Source organism: Pelophylax lessonae (assembly GCF_965119305.1).
Source record: "Pelophylax lessonae genome assembly, chromosome: 7".
In the NCBI taxonomy this organism is placed as follows: domain Eukaryota; kingdom Metazoa; phylum Chordata; class Amphibia; order Anura; family Ranidae; genus Pelophylax; species Pelophylax lessonae.
Genome location: NC_138774.1, coordinates 86,044,571 through 86,062,661, shown reverse-complemented (window position 1 = coordinate 86,062,661; position 18,091 = coordinate 86,044,571). Strand labels below are relative to the sequence as shown.

General features: G+C 43.6%; 1 pseudogene across 1 annotated transcript; it reads left to right on the top strand.

The window, feature by feature from the left end:
• The first annotated feature begins 547 nt into the window (after positions 1-547).
• Positions 548-2,008, top strand: LOC309560850 (olfactory receptor 8G50-like; annotated as a pseudogene). Its single transcript has 2 exons — positions 548-916; positions 1,459-2,008. The product of its transcript is annotated as an olfactory receptor 8G50-like (transcript).
• The last annotated feature ends 16,083 nt before the right edge of the window (positions 2,009-18,091 follow it).

Genomic DNA, 18,091 nt, shown 5'->3' with positions numbered 1-18,091 from the left:
GAATAATTGTAATTTCCTTAACGAAAAGTACATAAACTGTTAGAAGTGAATTTGTTAAAAAAAAAAAAATTCCACCCTGCTTCTTCAAATTTTCTTGTCACTATGGGGTAAACGAACAATGATTTGACCCCGCTAATCATTAAAAAATCAAACAAATGTTCTTGAAACAAAAACATTTAAAAAAAAGTCTACTAGTGTTTAGCCAACTTTAGACCAACAGTTCTGGGCAGTATAGTGAATCCTGACTGACTCACACTCCTGGCTCTTCCTCTTTCTGTCTGATTTATACTTTTTGTAGAATTTTCTATATCTAATATAGAGATAGATATAAATATTGACAGTAATTGTATTTAAAAATGATTTTAACAATTATGCGTTGTACAACTGAATTAGAGGGGATTTGTATATTCTATATATATATTCTATAGTCTCAGTTTTGCTTTTAATTGTCAACTTGATATGGCACAGTTGACTATCACTAAATATTTATTGCATTATAAAATAGATGCCATTTTTTCATATGTAGCACTTTGGAAAATTCAATAATATGGAAGAATCCAACAAAAAACGAAAAACAGATTTCATCATTAAAAGGATTTCTGATGTCCAAGAATTACAGCTTCCCATTTGTTTGCTGGTTCTGCTGATTTATGCCTTCATTCTTGGAGGTAATATGACCATTTTTTTATGGATTGCTATCTTCACACTCCAATGTACTTCTTCGTGGCCAACCTGTCCATTCTTGATGTTTTTTGTTCTACAATAACTCTTCACAAAGCTCTTCTTACATTTATCACTGGAGATAAATTGGTTTCCTTTGTTGGTTGTGTGATGCAGATGTTTTTCTTCTTACCTTTTACATGTAATAAGCTGCTAATTCTGACCTCAATGGGTTATGACCGCTATGTGGCTATCCGTCACACTGTCAAGGTCTTACCTTGCCTTTCTGTCTGCAGCCATCTTGGACGTGTGCTGACTGTTGTCTTTATAGACTCTGATTGCTTCATCACTTCCTGCTGCTTCCTGGGCGTCACTTAGTGATGACGTTGCACACAGGATATATATACCACCTGTTGGCTTGCTGTCCTTTGCTCATGTGTTTGTGCTTCTAGGTGCAACTCTGCTGGCTATCTACTGGTTTCTGTGTTCCTCCGTGTATAACCTGGCTTTGGCTGACGACCTTCCTGGCTCTCGATTTCCCTTTTAGCTGACGACCATCCTGGCTCTCAATTCCCATTGGCGAACGACTTTCTTTGACTACAGTCCTGTCTATTCCTATCAATTTCTCCGCTCACCTCACGGTGGGGCGAACCTGAGGACCGCGACCTGGTGCCAACAAGCAGCGAAGTCCATCTTCACCATCAGAAGCTCTGGTGAATACCGATTGGTGCTTAGATTCCTCACCTCAGGTTAGCCTGTGTCTTCCACCAGGGTGAACCTGCTGTACACTAGGCTCAGCTACGGGAGGTGTGACACACCCTTTATATTACCAGGTAATTATGAACCACAAAGTCTGCTGTGGTCTGGCTGGTGTCTGTTGTGTTTTGGGTTTCTTAGAAATCATGCCTTGTGCTTGGGAAGAATTATCCATTAGTTGTTACATATCATATAGAGATCAACCATTTATTTTGTGACTTTATACCAATAATGAAGCTATCCTGCAGTGACACTTCTGCTTTGCAACTTTATGTGATTATTGAAGGAGTGATTCTGGCAGATTTTGTTCCATTTGTTCTCACTTTTATATCATATGTTTTCATCAAGAAGCATACTAAGAATATGTTCCAGTAACAGGAGGTGGAAAGTCTTCTACACGTGTTCCTCACATCTCACAAGCATCGCCCTTCTTTATGGCACCATTTCTTACCAATACTTTAGACCAGTTGAATATATTACACTGGGTTTTAATAAACTTTCTTCCCTTTTTAATACCACAGGTATCCCAATATTAAATCCCCTGATTTACAGCTTGAAGAATAAAGACGTCCATTCAGCTTTGAAGAGATAGTTAAAGAAAATGTCCAGACTATTACAAGGAAAATACGTGGCTCATTGCTAACCTTAAAATAAACGAACTGAAAGAAAAAATAAAATGTGGTTCTTACTAACCTTTTAGTTACATTTAAAATATTGTGTATATAATCCACTGTCTTATTTGTATACTTCTATAGTCAAAACATTTTTCCCTGACAGCTCCATGTGAGCACACGCCTGTCTAGGTCCCGCTTGCACTATTAGGATCTTGAAGGGGTTCTTAACCCTCGAAAACATGATTCCTCCTTCCCGCCCCTCCTACAGTCCTCTTCTTCGAATGAGCGTTTTTTTTTCTTTGTTTACCCTTTTTGTTTAATAAATAAATTGTGTTATTGCACCCCCCTCGCACATCATTCATCTAGGTCAGGGATCTCCAAACTACGGCCCTCCAGCTGTTGCAGAACTACAAGTCCCATGAGGCATTGTAAAAATCTGACATTCACAGACATGACTAGGCATGATGGGAATTGTAGTTCCTGAACAACTGGAGAACAAAGTTTGAAGATCCCTGGTCTAGGTGAAGGACATGCACTGTTCTCCTCTTGCCTTCTGGGACATCCCAGGAGGCAATGACTTTCATTCTGAAAATATGAAGGGGGCAGGCCTAGCAGAGTGTCATCAGGAGGTATACCAGCTGAACCTGGAACAGCCGGCAGCCTCTCGATGTCATACCAAAACATGACGGCGCAGGACCCTGCTCTCTCATAGTTATATAGTTAGTCAGGTTGAAAAAATACACAAGTCCATTTAGTTCAATCAATAAAAAAAAAAAAAAACACAACCATACAATCCCATATACACAATCCTATATCCACAGTTGATCCAGAGGGAGGCAAAAAAAAAAAAAAAAAACAGCAAAGCATGATCCAATTTGCTCCAGCAGGGGAAAAAAATTCCTTCCTGATCCCCCGAGAGGCAATCGGATATTCCTGGATCAACTTTACCTATAAATGTTAGTACCCAGTTATATTATGTTTATTTAGGAAAGAATCCAAGCCTTTTTATAAGCAATCTACTAAGCTGGCCAGAACCACCTCTGGAGGGAGCCTTTTCCACATTTCCACAGCTCTTACAGCTCTCAGAGGAGAAAAGGATCTCTGCTGGACAATGCTGGATCTGCTGGGTGGGTTAGTATCTGAAATCTGCAGAACTCACCACCAGGTAAGTAGGGGTGTCACATACCTGGTCAGTGAGTGTGACGTGTAGAGGAAGGCCTCTCGTACAGCTCTGGCTCAGGGGTCACTAGTAGTGAGACAGCAGTCACAGGAGCACGGCGAGGTATGAGTGCCAGTAATTAGTCCAGTAGCCTACGTGGCAGCAGTCAGCAGGTGGATATAGCAGAGCAGGCTGGTAGTAGATGAGCTTGCATGGAGCTGGGATGGCAGGAGACTGTAGTAAGCAGCTAGAAGCAGGAACCAGATGATAGCTTGCTGGATTGAGAGCTGTAGCAGGCTGGATGAGCAAGATGCAGGGTCAGACAAGACCGGTCAGTAACGGTCGGGGAGATCAAGCACAGACGGCAAATAGGATGGCTGGGTAATAGGGTTGAGCAAACACGGACTGTATTATTCGAGTCCGTACCGGATAATTGGATTTTTGTTACCCAGACCCGAAAACTTTACTGTATATTCGGGTTTAAAATCCGTGTTCGGTGCGCGTCAGTCTGTTCTAGTGTAGGGAGAGAGCACACACAATGGTGCTGGCTGCTGCTGATTAGGGACAGAGACAGGAAAAAAAAACATTATGGCTGAAAAGAATGTAGGGACAGGTCGGAGTGTAGGCAGTGAAAGATAGAAAAGCATTTTAGGGACAGGCTGGAGAGAGTAGGCAGGGAGAGATTAGGAGACACAGGACAGAACAATCGTCCGTTAGCGATCTACATTAATTTTGCTGTGTGGGGGGTGGTGGAGTGAGCATTCTTTTTGCCCTCACTTGAGCCCACTGAGGGCTTAAATTTACAAATTTAAAGGGGAATTTTTTTTTTCCCTTCATAGCCTGCTGCTGACCCGTGACATAAAACATAAGACACTGCTGTGTTCACATGTGCAATTTTATATACTTTTTTCTATTCTGCTATTCAATATACACCCTTTTGGGGTGAAAAAAATTTAATTGCGGCATAGTCTGTATCGGTACGTGTGAGATACACCTTTTAAATTTGTTTGGCGCATCTCCTTCCACCGCCGAGGATTGCAGGGCGCTTCAGTTTGCCTCCTGTTCCGAACTCCTCCTACTCCTCTTCCTCATCCTCATCCTCATCCTCCCTTTAGGGTACAAAAAATTGTAATCGGGGCCTAGTCTGTGTTTGTACGTGTGAGATACACCGTTTTATATACTTTTTTCTATTCCGCTATTCAATATACACCCTTTTGGGGTGAAAAAAATTAAATTGCGGCATAGTCTGTATCGGTACGTGTGAGATACACCTTTTAAATTTGTTTGGCGCATCTCCTTCCACCGCCGAGGATTGCAGGGCGCTTCAGTTTGCCTCCTGTTCCGAACTCCTCCTACTCCTCTTCCTCATCCTCATCCTCCCTTTAGGGTACAAAAAATTGTAATCGGGGCCTAGTCTGTGTTTGTACGTGTGAGATACACCGTTTTATATACTTTTTTCTATTCCGCTATTCAATATACACCCTTTTGGGGTGAAAAAAATTAAATTGCGGCATAGGCTGTATCGGTACGTGTGAGATACACCTTTTTATATACTTTTTTCTATTCCGTTATTCAATATACACCCTTTTGGGGTAAAAAAAATTAAATTGCGGCATAGTCTGTATCGGTACGTGTGAGATACACCTTTTAAATTTGTTTGGCGCATCTCATTGCACCGCCGAGGATTGCAGGGCGCTTCAGTTTGCCTCCTGTTCCGAACTCCTCCTACTTTTACTCCTTTTCCTCATCCTCATCCTCCCTCTAGGGTACAAAAAATTGTAATCGGGGCCTAGTCTGTGTTTGTACGTGTGAGACACACCGTTTTATATACTTTTTTCTATTCCGCTATTCAATATACACCCTTTTGGGGTAAAAAAAATTAAATTGCGGCATAGTCTGTATCGGTACATGTGAGATACACCTTTTAAATTAGTTTGGCGCATCTCCTTCCATCGCCGAGGATTGCAGGGTGCTTCAGTTTGCCTCCTGTTCCTAACTCCTCCTCTTCCTCATCCTCATCCTCCCTTTAGGGTACAAAAAATTGTAATTGGGGCCTAGTCTGTGTTTGTACGTGTGAGATACACCATTTTATATACCCTTTTCTATTCCGCTATTCAATATACACCCTTTTGGGGTGAAAAAAATTAAATTGCGGCATAGTCTGTATCGGTACGTGTGAGATACACCTTTTAAATTAGTTTGGCGCATCTCCTTCCACCGCCAAGGATTATGGGGTGCTTCAGTTTGCCTCCTGTTCCGAACTCCTCCTACTCCTCTTCCTCATCCTCATCCTCCCTTTAGGGTACAAAAAATTGTAATCGGGGCCTAGTCTGTGTTTGTACGTGTGAGATACACCGTTTTATATACCTTTTTCTATTCCGCTATTCAATATACACCCTTTTGGGGTAAAAAAATGTAAATTGTGGCATAGTCTGTATCGGTACGTGTGAGATACACCTTTAAATTTGTTTGGCGCATCTCCTTCCACCGCCGAGGATTGCAGGGCGCTTCAGTTTTCCTCCTGTTCCGAACTCCCCCTACTTTTACTCCTCTTCCTCATCCTCATTCTCCCTTTAGGGTATAAAAAATTGTAATCGGGGCCTAGTCTGTGTTTGTACGTGTGAGATACACCGTTTTATATACTTTTTTCTATTCCGCTATTCAATATACACCCTTTTGGGGTGAAAAAAATTAAATTGCGGCATAGTCTGTATCGGTACGTGTGAGATACACCTTTTTATATACTTTTTTCTATTCTGCTATTCAATATACACGGTTTTGGGGTAAAAAAATGTAAATTGCGGCATAGTCTATATCGGTACGTGTGAGATACACCTTTAAATTTGTTTGGCGCATCTCCTTCCACCGCCGAGGATTGCAGGGTGCTTCAGTTTGCCTCCTGTTCCGAACTCCTCCTACTTTTACTCCTCTTCCTCATCCTCATTCTCCCTTTAGGGTACAAAAAATTGTAATCGGGGCCTAGTCTGTGTTTGTACGTGTGAAATACACCATTTTGTATACTTTTTTCTATTCCGCTATTCAATATACACCCTTTTGGGGTGAAAAAAATTAAATTGCGGCATAGTCTGTATCGGTACGTGTGAGATACACCTTTTTATATACTTTTTTCTATTCCAATATTCAATTTACACCCTTTTGGGGTAAAAAAAATTAAATTGCGGCATAGTCTGTATCGGTACGTGTGAGATCCATCTTTTAAATTTGTTTGGCGCATCTCCTTCCACTGCTGAGGATTGCAGGGTGCTTCAGTTTCCCTCCTGTTCCTAACTCCTCCTACTCCTCTTCCTCATCCTCTACCTCCTCCTCATTCGATCAGCGTAACACCTTCACCACAAACTTCAGCACAGCCAGGGGTAAACGACAGCAGGCAGTTTTAAAACTTGCCTGTTTGGGTGAAAAATCCCACACCGCGCATGAGTTGTGGAGGAGCATGGAACAGCAGACCGATGAGTTGTTGGTGCCAGCGAGCCTCAAGCCCGGCATGGTGGTGTGCGATAACGGGCGAAATCTCATAGCAGTTCTGGGCCTAGCTGGTTTGATGCACATCCCTTCCCTGGCGCATGTTCTGAATTTGGTGGTGCAGAGGTTCCTTCAAAATTACCCCGATATGTCAGAGCTGCTGCAGAAAGTGCAGGCCGTCTGTGCGCACTTTTGGCGTTCTCACCCTGCTGCTCGCCTGTCAGAGCTGCAGCGTAACTTCGGCCTTCCCGATCACCGCCTCATATGTGATATGCATTAACTATCCCACTTCTATGCCTCCTTTAAAAAACGCATCGGGCGATGATGGAAGAGGATGTGGCACAGGAAGAGGAGGAGGAAGAGGAAGAGGGATTATTTCCATGGCTTTTAGGGCAGTCATTCACAAGTGGCTCCGAGGGTGGGTTCCTGCACCCACAAACGCCAGGTACACAATTGTCCAGCAGGGGCACAGTTCTGGAGGATGAGGAGGAGGAGGAGGAGGAGGAGATGGAGAAGGAGATGGAACCATGTTCACAGCAGTGTGGCACCCAGGCCAGCTCATGGCCATCACTGGTGCGTGGCTGGGGGGGATACAGAAGACACAGACGATACACCTCCCACAGAGGACAGCCTTTCGTTGCCTCTGGGCAGCCTGGCACACATGAGCGATTACATGCTGCAGTGTCTCCACAACGACCGCCGAGTTGCCCACATTCTAACTTGTGCTGATTACTGGGTGGCCACGCTGCTGGATCCCCGTTACAAGGACAACGTACCATCCTTAATTCACTCACTGGAGCGTGATCGCAAGATGCGCGAGTACAAGTGAACGCTGGTAGACGCGATGCTGCTGGCATTCCCACCTGACAGCGGGGCCACAGTGGAAGCACAAGGCCAAGGCAGAGGAGGAGGAGGAAGAGGTCGCCAATGCAACCAGGGCACCGCCAACACCTCAGAAGGCAGGGTTAGCATGGCCGAAATGTGGAAAAGCTTTGTCAGCACGCCACAACAAACAGCAGCACCAGCAGCTCATATGGAACGTCTTAGCAGGAGGCAGCATTTGACCAACATGGTGGAGCAGTATGTGTGCACATGCCTACATGTAGTGAATGACGGGTCTGCCCCCTTCAACTTCTGGGTCCCAAAATTGGGCACATGGCCTGAGCTTGCCCTTTACGCTTTGGAGGTGCTGGCGTGCCCTGCAGCTAGTGTATTATCTGAACGTGTATTTAGCACGGCTGGGGGCGTTATCACAGACAAGGGCAGCCGCCTGTCCAGAGACAATGTGGACAAGCTCACATTCATTAAAATGAACCAGGCATGGATCCCACAGGACTTTTCAGTACCTTGTGAAGAATAGAGATGGATACCTGCCTTACCCAGCCATTGTTATATTTTTGATCTTTCTCACTCTTTTTGGGTGTACCCTAATTTAAAATGACTAAAAAAAAGCAGTGTTGGCTACCTCGTCCCCCTCCACCGCCGCTTCCACCTACACCGCCACATCCGCCGCCACCTCAACCTCCCTCCTACTCCATATGGGCCTCGTCCTTCACAGATGAAGAAAATTGTTTCATTTTTCTGTTTTTTTTGGTTGTTTTAAGTTATTTCCCTATCCACATTTGTTTGCAGAGCACTTGCCATGCTCTTAACTTTATTTTGCTGCCATTTGCAGCACTCTAGCCCTTTCCATTGGTTTTTTAGAGCCATTTTAGTGCTTGAAAGTTCGGGTCCCCGTTGACTTCAATGGGGTTCGGTGTCCGGGTCAAGTTCGGAAAAAGTCCGGGTCACGGACCCGGACTTTTTTTCAAGTTCGGCCGGACCCACCGAACACGGACATCCAGGTGTCCGCTCAACTCTACTGGGTAACAAGCCAAGTCAGCAATGGGAGTTCAATCAAGCAGAAACAGGAGGCAGAAGCAGAATCCAAAGATAAGCCGAGGTCGGGGTAGGTAGCAGACAAACGCAAGTCAGAAATAAGCCAGGTTAGCTTGGCGCCAGCATTAGTGACAGATGCGTGCATTAATGTGTGAGTGCGCATGTGCGTGCATTTGTTTGTGCCTATGCCTACGACTATGCACATCTGCCAGGCCAGTTGCCAGCACATGCTCATATGTGTGTGCAGAGAGATTCTACAGACATGCTTTCCCTGACAAGAGGTTTGAAAAGGAAAAAATGGAGGGGGGGGGGGGCTGGAAATCCATGTACCTGTAAATGTGAGTTCCCCTCCAGCATGGCATTCCTTTCTTTTCATACAAGAAAGAGAAAGTTGTCAGGAAAACAGAAATATAGGGAAATAATATTAATGAGGACACTGGTTCATACAGTCCAAGAGGGCACTTCCAATCCTTATACAGAGTACAACAAGACTGGAGTATGGGAGGAAGATGCAGTACAAGGAGCCAATCACTTCCTATGGTGCCAAGAAGCATGCTGATAGGGAAGTGCAGAGTTAAAAGTGGCCCACCACTGTGCTGCTTCTGCTTTCACTGTCCAGTCACGGACTGGGGTGGGTCTAGGACAACCTGGGCTCAGAAAAAAAGTGTGTTGGATGATGCTTGCCATCAGACTGGAGGACATCTAACAGGCAAAAATGTACTGCAGGGGAAATCTTATGGATTTTGAAGCCAAAGATGATGCTGTGATTTTGTCTATTGAGTTATTTATTGAAATATTTTTATTTTGGTTGGAGTTTTGTTGTAAACAATGTATTAAAATGCTAATGAATAGTATTATATAAATAATAGTTGGAAATCTATAATTGGAATTTGTTCCTTCTAGTGAAGATGATCTCAAGGGTTTTAATTAGCTTGGATTTATTATATTCCCAGATTTATGACTCAACTATTTATATGGGAATTTGTTGTCAGGCAAGCACATGCACAATTCTTCTATTTAGGTAAGATCACCAAGTGCATTCACTCATACTAACCCAAGTGAATTACCCATTTTATAGCTTTCTCTGTGGTGTAAAGCTCCAGCAAAGAGGAGTTGGAGATTTTCATGTCCATCTCTATTCGAAGAACATTACAATGGAAGTAACAATTACACAAATAAGAGTGAAAGCGTATGCAATACACTGCACTAGTATTTGCTATGACTTTTTTTTCTTTTGAATTTAATCACACATATAATGTCACCCTCTCTAATGCTCATATTCCTCATATTCCTCACACTACCTGCCTGCTCTACATAGAGAAGCCCAGAGACCTAGTAATCATAATACTGGATTTAAAATAAGGTATGTAATGAAAATGAAAAGGTTTTATCAAAAAATTTTATTAGCATGTTGATGAGGGGGGGGGGGGGAGGAGAGAAACCAAGGGAAGGCAAATATCCGCAGATGAAGTTCCATGTTTTATTTGGCACAGCAGATCATTACTGTAACTGTTTTATCTTAGGGTAAATGTACATTTTCTGTTCATATTTTTTGGAGAATTTTATATGATGCAACAATCAAGAAAAACAGTGATAACATATTTAATCATTAAAGGGATTGTTGATGTCCCAGAATTACAGCTTCAAATTCTTGGTAGTTCTGGTGATTTATCTCAGCATTCTTGAGGAAATATGACCATTTTCTGGCATCCTTTGAACTGCCTGCTCTAAAGTATTTTTATCAACGTTTTTTACCAGATGCCGACCCTCGCCGCAGTTTTACTGCGGCAACGTGGATCGTCTGCGCCGACCAACCTAACTGTACGTCGATCGCACATGGGGGTAGGGTGCATTAGCGCCTGCCGCCCCTGTGATGTGCTGATTGGGTTCAGAACCGATCAGTCATCAGGTTCAGGCCAACAATTATTGGTCTGAACCTGATGTAGAATGTCCTTTGCCTGTGTAATATAAGCATAGGCACAGGAAATTATGCAATCTTCTCTCCTAGAGCCATTTTCGGTTCCAGCGTGAGAGAAGAGAGCATCAGACAGTGAGTACACAAGCACTACACAGACACCAGTACACATAGGCACATTTGTCACCCCCTGATCACTCCCCAGTTACTCTTTCACTCCCTGTCATATTGTCACTTCATACAGTATACAGATGATTTACTGATCACTGTATTAGTGTCACTTGTGACACAAGTTAGTGTGATAGGCAGTTAGTGGTAGTTTAGTGGCAGTCCCAGATAGGTTTAGGGTACCCGCCATATATCCCTAATAAAGATTTAACCCCCTGATCACCCCCAGTTTACCCCTTCATTGCCATGTCACAGTGTAAATATTATAGTGTACAGATCTTTTCTGATCACTGTATTAGTGTCACAGGAAATTAGTTTGTATTAATGTTAGTTAGCGTCAATCCAGGACAGCGTCAGATTGCCCGCCGCATATTTAGTAATACATTTTTACCCTTGATTGTCAGTGACACACACACACACTAAACACCTCCATTACTAGTATAGTGTCTGAACGTATCAATAACCTTGATCAGATCAGAACTATACTAGGGTTCCCAATAGTTTAGTATAGTGTTCCCAAAATGCAGCGTTAGCAGGATCAGCCCTGACACCTGCTAGCACCTGCGTTCAGCCCCTCCGCCCAGCCCCAAAGAAGTGCAGTATCAGCAGATTACTGTCACTTCCAATATACAGCACACTAAACTGCAGCATTAGCAGAGACAGGCCTACTCTCCGCTAGCACTGGCAGTTACATTTTTTGGTAGTGGTTCAAACAGTCCTTGTGTAACGCTCCTGCGTTTTATGTATGATGTGGATTTTCAGCTGCAGAAATATTCCACTTCAGTAGTCATGTAGAGAAACGCTGGGACACCAGTCCCAACTCTCAATGACTCATCATGTGTGGATGATCTCAATTCAGCAAGTAAATACACACACTCAATAAGATGTTTCCTAGAGTGACTTATGTATATAGTAACACAGTGATGATAGGCTGAAGAGACAGGTTGGGTAGAGATGGTAGATGACAGACACTTGAAAGGAAATGTTCTTGAAAGTAAGATAGTAGCAGATGGGATGCAGATAGGTTTAGCAATCATGTATGGTAGCAGATGACAGAGTAGCAGGTGGACATACAAGAGAGATCAACCCAGTGCAAGAACAGGTGGTAGTAGGCTCAAGAGCTAGCAATCTTAGATAATGCAGATGTAGTAATAGTCCTTAGTATGCAGAGCTAGATAGTGTAAGCTTTAGTATGAAAGTTATAGAGGTTTCCCCTGTGGGGTACTTATCCCTAATAGCAATGTAGTAGAGGAGAGGTTCGGCAAGAGCGGATGATCCGGTAGCGGGATACAGGGATCAGCGCAGCGTGGTTCCGACAGCGAGGTATGCTTGCAAGCATGTGAGCTTCAAGACAGGTTAGCATCAAGGCACAAAGCAGTTTGAACGAACACATGTGAGTGAGAGCCGGCGATCTAAATAGCCATCCAGTCCGGCGCTCAGTGATGACAGCATCAGTCTTAAAGGTGTATGCGCACCTTACCAAAAGAGAATGGTGGGGCGCATACACTTATGAAAGAGTAATTAGGGTACCCAAAGGTACCAGAACATTACAGTACCCCCCCCTTAAGGCCGGCTCCTGAAGGCCTCTGGAGCTGGTTTGTCTGGGTACTTCGCATGAAAATTGCGGATTAATCTAGAGGCATGTATGTCAGAGGTGTTTAGCCAGGTGTCATCTTGGGGCCCATAGTTCTTCCATCGAACCAAGTACTGAAGTCTTCCTCTGTGGATACGAGAATCCAGAATCTCTTTTATCTCGTATTCTTCTCCACCTTCAACTTGTACAGGAGGAGGAGGTGGGATAGTAGGCCTTATTCCTTGGTCAGGAACATGGGGCTTCAGTAGCGACACATGGAAAATGGGATGTATTTTGAGGTCTATTGGCAATGTAAGCTGTACTGCAGCTTTTCCAATAAGTTCCTTGATTGGGAAAGGTCCCAAGAACAGAGGTCCAAGCTTTTTGCTAGGGATTTTCAGTCTTAAATTTTTTGTTGAGAGCCAAACGAGGTCCCCGATAGCGTACTGAGGAGAAGGTCTTCTGCGAAGATCATAGTACTTCTTTTGTTGACTATGAGCGTGTGCAATGGTAGTATTAAGCAAACCCAGAGAGTCCTTTATTTGGGTAAGATAGTCTGAAGCTACTGGGTTATTTGAAGGAAGGATGCGTGGTGGAAGAATAGAGGGATGAAACCCATAGTTCAAGTAGAACGGACTCTGCTTGGTCGTACTGTGGGTTGCGTTGTTGTAGGCAAATTCTGCCAGAGGGAGAAGATCCACCCAATCATCCTGTTGGTAAGAAGTGTAACAACGTAAATATTGCTCGATGCATTGGTTGACTCTTTCAGTCTGTCCGTTGGTCTGCGGATGGTAAGGAGAAGTGAGCTTCCGCTCGATCCGTAGTATGTGACATAGTTCTTGCCAGAACCTGGAAATAAATTGTGATCCACGGTCAGACAGAAGAGTTTTTGGGATACCATGTAACTTAAAGACATGTTTCATCAGGAGTTCTGCCGTTTGTTTGGACGAAGGTAGTCTGCGAATAGCAATGAAATGTGCCATTTTTGTCAGATGGTCCACTGACACTAAGATGGTATTAAATCCTTTGGAAGGAGGCAATTCCACTATAAAGTCCAAGGACACAACTTCCCATGGAGTTTGGGGTATTGGTAGACTGCATAGTAGACCGAATGGTCTCGTAGTGTCAATTTTGGACCTGGCACAGACATTGCATGAAGAGACGAATTTTTGTATAGATGTTTTCATGTCAGGCCACCAGAATTGCCTGGTAATCAGATTAAGAGTCTTTGTCATACCCATATGTCCTGCCATAGGCACATCATGCGATAATTCCAAGATCTTGGTGCGTATGGTAGGTGGTATGTAAAGTTTGTTGTTGTAGTAGAGGAAGCCTTCTGCATCAGTATTTAGTTGTGGTGGGGGTGAATCCAAACTTATACCATGCAAAACCTCTTCCTTCAAGGAACGGACAACTCCAATAATGCGTTTGTGAGGTATTATAGGAACGGAAGGGATTTCGAAGTAGTTTTCTTCAGTTAGTCGTGATAGTGCATCCGCCTTTTTGTTCTTATCTGCAGGTGTGTAGGTCACTAGGAAGTTAAACCTTAAAAAGAATAGTGACCATCGTACCTGTCGGTGCGAGAGAGTTTTGTTAGTCTGAAGATATTGGAGATTTTTATGATCCGTGTATATAAGTATTGGTAATTGGGTGCCTTCGAGTAGATGTCGCCAATTCTCCAGAGCCAATTTTATAGCAAGCAGTTCCTTTTCACCCACGGGGTAATTTATCTCGGGACTGCTTAGGGATTTAGAAAAAAAGGCGACTGGATGAAGTGGTGAAGTGTGAGTTGGTCGTTGGGAGAGTATTGCTCCTACTGCCATGTTTGACGCATCTACTTCCAGAATGTATTGGAGGGATGGGTCTGGATGGCGTAGTATGGGAGCAGAAGTAAACCTTGTCTTTAACAGTTGAAAAGCTTTATTTGCTTCATCTGACCATTTGAATGGTTTTTTTAATGCTAGTGAGCTGTGTGAGGGGTCTCACAATGGCAGAGAAGTTTCTAATGAACTTCCTGTAGAAATTCGAAAATCCAAGGAATCGCTGTAGCGCCTTGCGTGTGGTTGGTGTAGGCCAATCCTGAATGCAGGATATCTTACTCATGTCCATCTCGATTCCTGTTTTTGGATATGATGTAGCCTAGAAACAGTACCTCTTCTTTATGAAACAAGCATTTTTTCAGTTACACATAAAGGTTGTGTGCAAGCAATCTCAATAATACTAGTCTTACATGTCTTATGTGTTCAGACAGGGATCGTGAATATATAAGTATATCGTCCAGATATACCACAACACAGACATCTAGTAAGTCTCTGAAAATATCATTTATAAATCGTTGAAAAACTGCAGGGGCGTTGCATAGCCCGAATGGCATTACAAGATATTCGAACAATCCGTATCTGGTTCTGAATGCAGTCTTCCACTCGTGTCCATCACGGATTCGAATGAGATTGTATGCTCCTTTCAGGTCCAATTTTGAAAAATAGGTAGCTCCACGCACCTGCTCAATGAGCTCAGGGATAAGCGGTAGAGGATAGCGATCTTTTATTGTAATAGCATTCAATTGCCTATAGTCGATGATAGGCCTGAGACCTGAGTCCTTATTGCGGACAAAAAAAGAGTCCTGCTGCTGTGGAAGAAGTGGAAGGTCTAATAAAACCTTTTTCCAAATTCTCATCCAAATAGTCTTTGAGATGGGAAAGTTCATCCTGTGAAAGAGGATAAATATGACCGAACGGCAATTTGCTATTTGGGAGTAGATCAATGCTACAATCATAGTCTCGATGGGGAGGTAGTGCTTGAGCATTTTTCTCAAGAAAAACCTCAGAGAGATCCTGATAACATAGTGGTGCAATCTCATCTGTTACCACAGACAGGATCTTCCCGAAAGACGGGAGGTTACACGTACCCTCGCAATAGCAAGAGAGGAAGGTCAGGGTCCGTTCCTTCCAATCTATGGTTGGTTGATGTGTGTGCAACCAGGGAAGTCCCAAAACAATAGGAAAGTGGGGTGAAGGTATTAGATCGAAGGTAGTGGTCTCCATATGAGACCCGTTAGTAGTGACTAGGAGTGCCTGTGTCTGATCAGTGATCGGACCAGAGGATAAAGGAACACCGTTAATAAGACTCACTGAGACAGGTTTAAGTTTAGAAATAATAGGAACTTTATTTAAAGCAGCAAAACGTATGTCAATATAATTTCTACAAGATCCTGTGTCAATCATGGCCCTAGTAGCAATCCTGTTCTGGTCCCACTGCAATGCCAAGCAAACAGAAAGATAAGGGCCAGTGACCGAAGTTGTCAATCCCCCCAGGAGGACATGTGAACACTCACCCCTCTTTTTGTAGACTAGGGGACAGATGTTTATCTTGTGATCCGGGGATGCACAGTACAAGCAGAGATTACCAGATCGTCTTCTGGCTCTTTCCATAATTGATAGAGGTGGGCATATGGTTCCTACCTTCATAGGAACGGGGTCAACGGCCGAAATCTGAGAAGAACTGGATAATGGCATTCCCATTTTCTCAGCCTTTCTTTCTCGTAGTCTTCTATCTATGGTGATACTGAGTTGTATCAATGCATCCAGGGTTTTTGGCAGATCCGCTCGGGCGAGCTCGTCTTTAACGGCCTCTGATAGGCCAAGCCTAAATTGGGTTTTCAGAGATGCATCATTCCATTCTGAATCAAGGGTCCATCTCTTGAATTCTGCGACAAAGTCTTCTACAGGTCTCCCACCTTGTTTCAAGGATCTTAATTGAAGATCGGCAGTACTCTGCCTATTGGGATCATCATATAGGCTAGTGAGTTCTGCTAGGAACAAGGCATAGGAGTTGAGAAGCTGATCGCTTTTCTCAAAAAGAGAGTCTGCCCAGGCCCGAGGATTGCCTGTTAGGTAAGAAATAATAGTACAAACCGTAATGTGATCAGTAAGGTAGGTACGGGGTTTTAGCAAGAAAAGTAACTCACATGCCTTTTTCAAATTCGCGAAATTTTTTGCGATCGCCTGTAAATACCAAAGGAGGATTTATTTTGGGTTCAGGGGACTGAGCAGTGGTAAGTTGTGTCAGTCTAATTACCTGCTGCGACAGAGCCTGATTGTCTTTTAATTCAGCAAGTGCGTGTATTAACGCAGTTACTTGCTGTTTTAATTGTGTCATCTGAGTGGTTATTTCTGCTGAATCCATTTGTGGTTCGTTCAATCTGTAACGCTCCTGCGTTTTATGTATGATGTGGATTTTCAGCTGCAGAAATATTCCACTTCAGTAGTCATGTAGAGAAACGCTGGGACACCAATCCCAACTCTCAATGACTCATCATGTGTGGATGATCTCAATTCAGCAAGTAAATACACACACTCAATAAGATGTTTCCTAGAGTGACTTATGTATATAGTAACACAGTGATGATAGGCTGAAGAGACAGGTTGGGTAGAGATGGTAGATGACAGACACTTGAAAGGAAATGTTCTTGAAAGTAAGATAGTAGCAGATGGGATGCAGATAGGTTTAGCAATCATGTATGGTAGCAGATGACAGAGTAGCAGGTGGACATACAAGAGAGATCAACCCAGTGCAAGAACAGGTGGTAGTAGGCTCAAGAGCTAGCAATCTTAGATAATGCAGATGTAGTAATAGTCCTTAGTATGTAGAGCTAGATAGTGTAAGCTTTAGTATGAAAGTTATAGAGGTTTCCCCTGTGGGGTACTTATCCCTAATAGCAATGTAGTAGAGGAGAGGTTCGGCAAGAGCGGATGATCCAGTAGCGGGATACAGGGATCAGCGCAGCGTGGTTCCGACAGCGAGGTATGCTTGCAAGCATGAGAGCTTCAAGACAGGTTAGCATCAAGGCACAAAGCAGTTTGAACGAACACATGTGAGTGAGAGCCGGCGATCTAAATAGCCATCCAGTCCGGCGCTCAGTGATGACAGCATCAGTCTTAAAGGTGTATGCGCACCTTACCAAAAGAGAATGGTGGGGCGCATACACTTATGAAAGAGTAATTAGGGTACCCAAAGGTACCAGAACATTACACCTTGACAACCAGGTGCTTTTTGTACCTGTAAGTCACACTAGGTACCTCTAAATTTTTTGGCCAAAATGTCCATACAGAGGTACACTAGCGAAGAGGCCTAAAAGTGGTCCCTGCTAAGGTTAGGCATACCCGACCCCGTTCTTCTGTTGCTGGGGTGCAACAATCGCAGGGTTCTCGTATGCAGCAGAGTGTCGGTACTAGTGAAGTTCAACCTTCTGGTGAACTGGCAAGCACCAGCAGCCTCGTACATTCTGGTCATAGTCAAACCAGCACTGCAGTAACACTTGATGTGGTGAGTCCCATAAGTTCAGTTCAAGCTGGTGTGGTGGCTAGCACAAGTCTCACAGCCACCAAGAATTCAAAGACAGGCCTGTAGAGCTCATAGTGTCCTTCCTGATGCACTTGTAAATCTTGATTGGGAGCCCACCACTTCTGCAGCACCCGTACTTCCCCCATTCACTGGCCAACCCGGAATTCCCCTTGGTTTTCATGAGCTGTTTTTCACAGAGGATCAGTACAGATCTATTGTGGACCAAAGCAATCTATATGCCAATTAATTTATCCATATGCCGTAAATCCAAAAATTTGACCCTTGACAGAGAATTTGCATGGAAACTTATCACTGTTTCCCAATTTAAAACCTTTCTGGGCCTATCCCTCATCATGGGCATTACTAAAAAGAGTTGTTGTCATATTGGTCCACTGACCCAATTCATCATATGCCCATGTTCTCTGCTGCCGTGGCCAGGACTAGATATGAGCAAATCTTGTGGTTCATGCATTCCAATAATAATGAAGGTCAGGGTGACCATAGCTATGACCAGGTCCACAAAATTCGGCCCCTCGTAAATCACT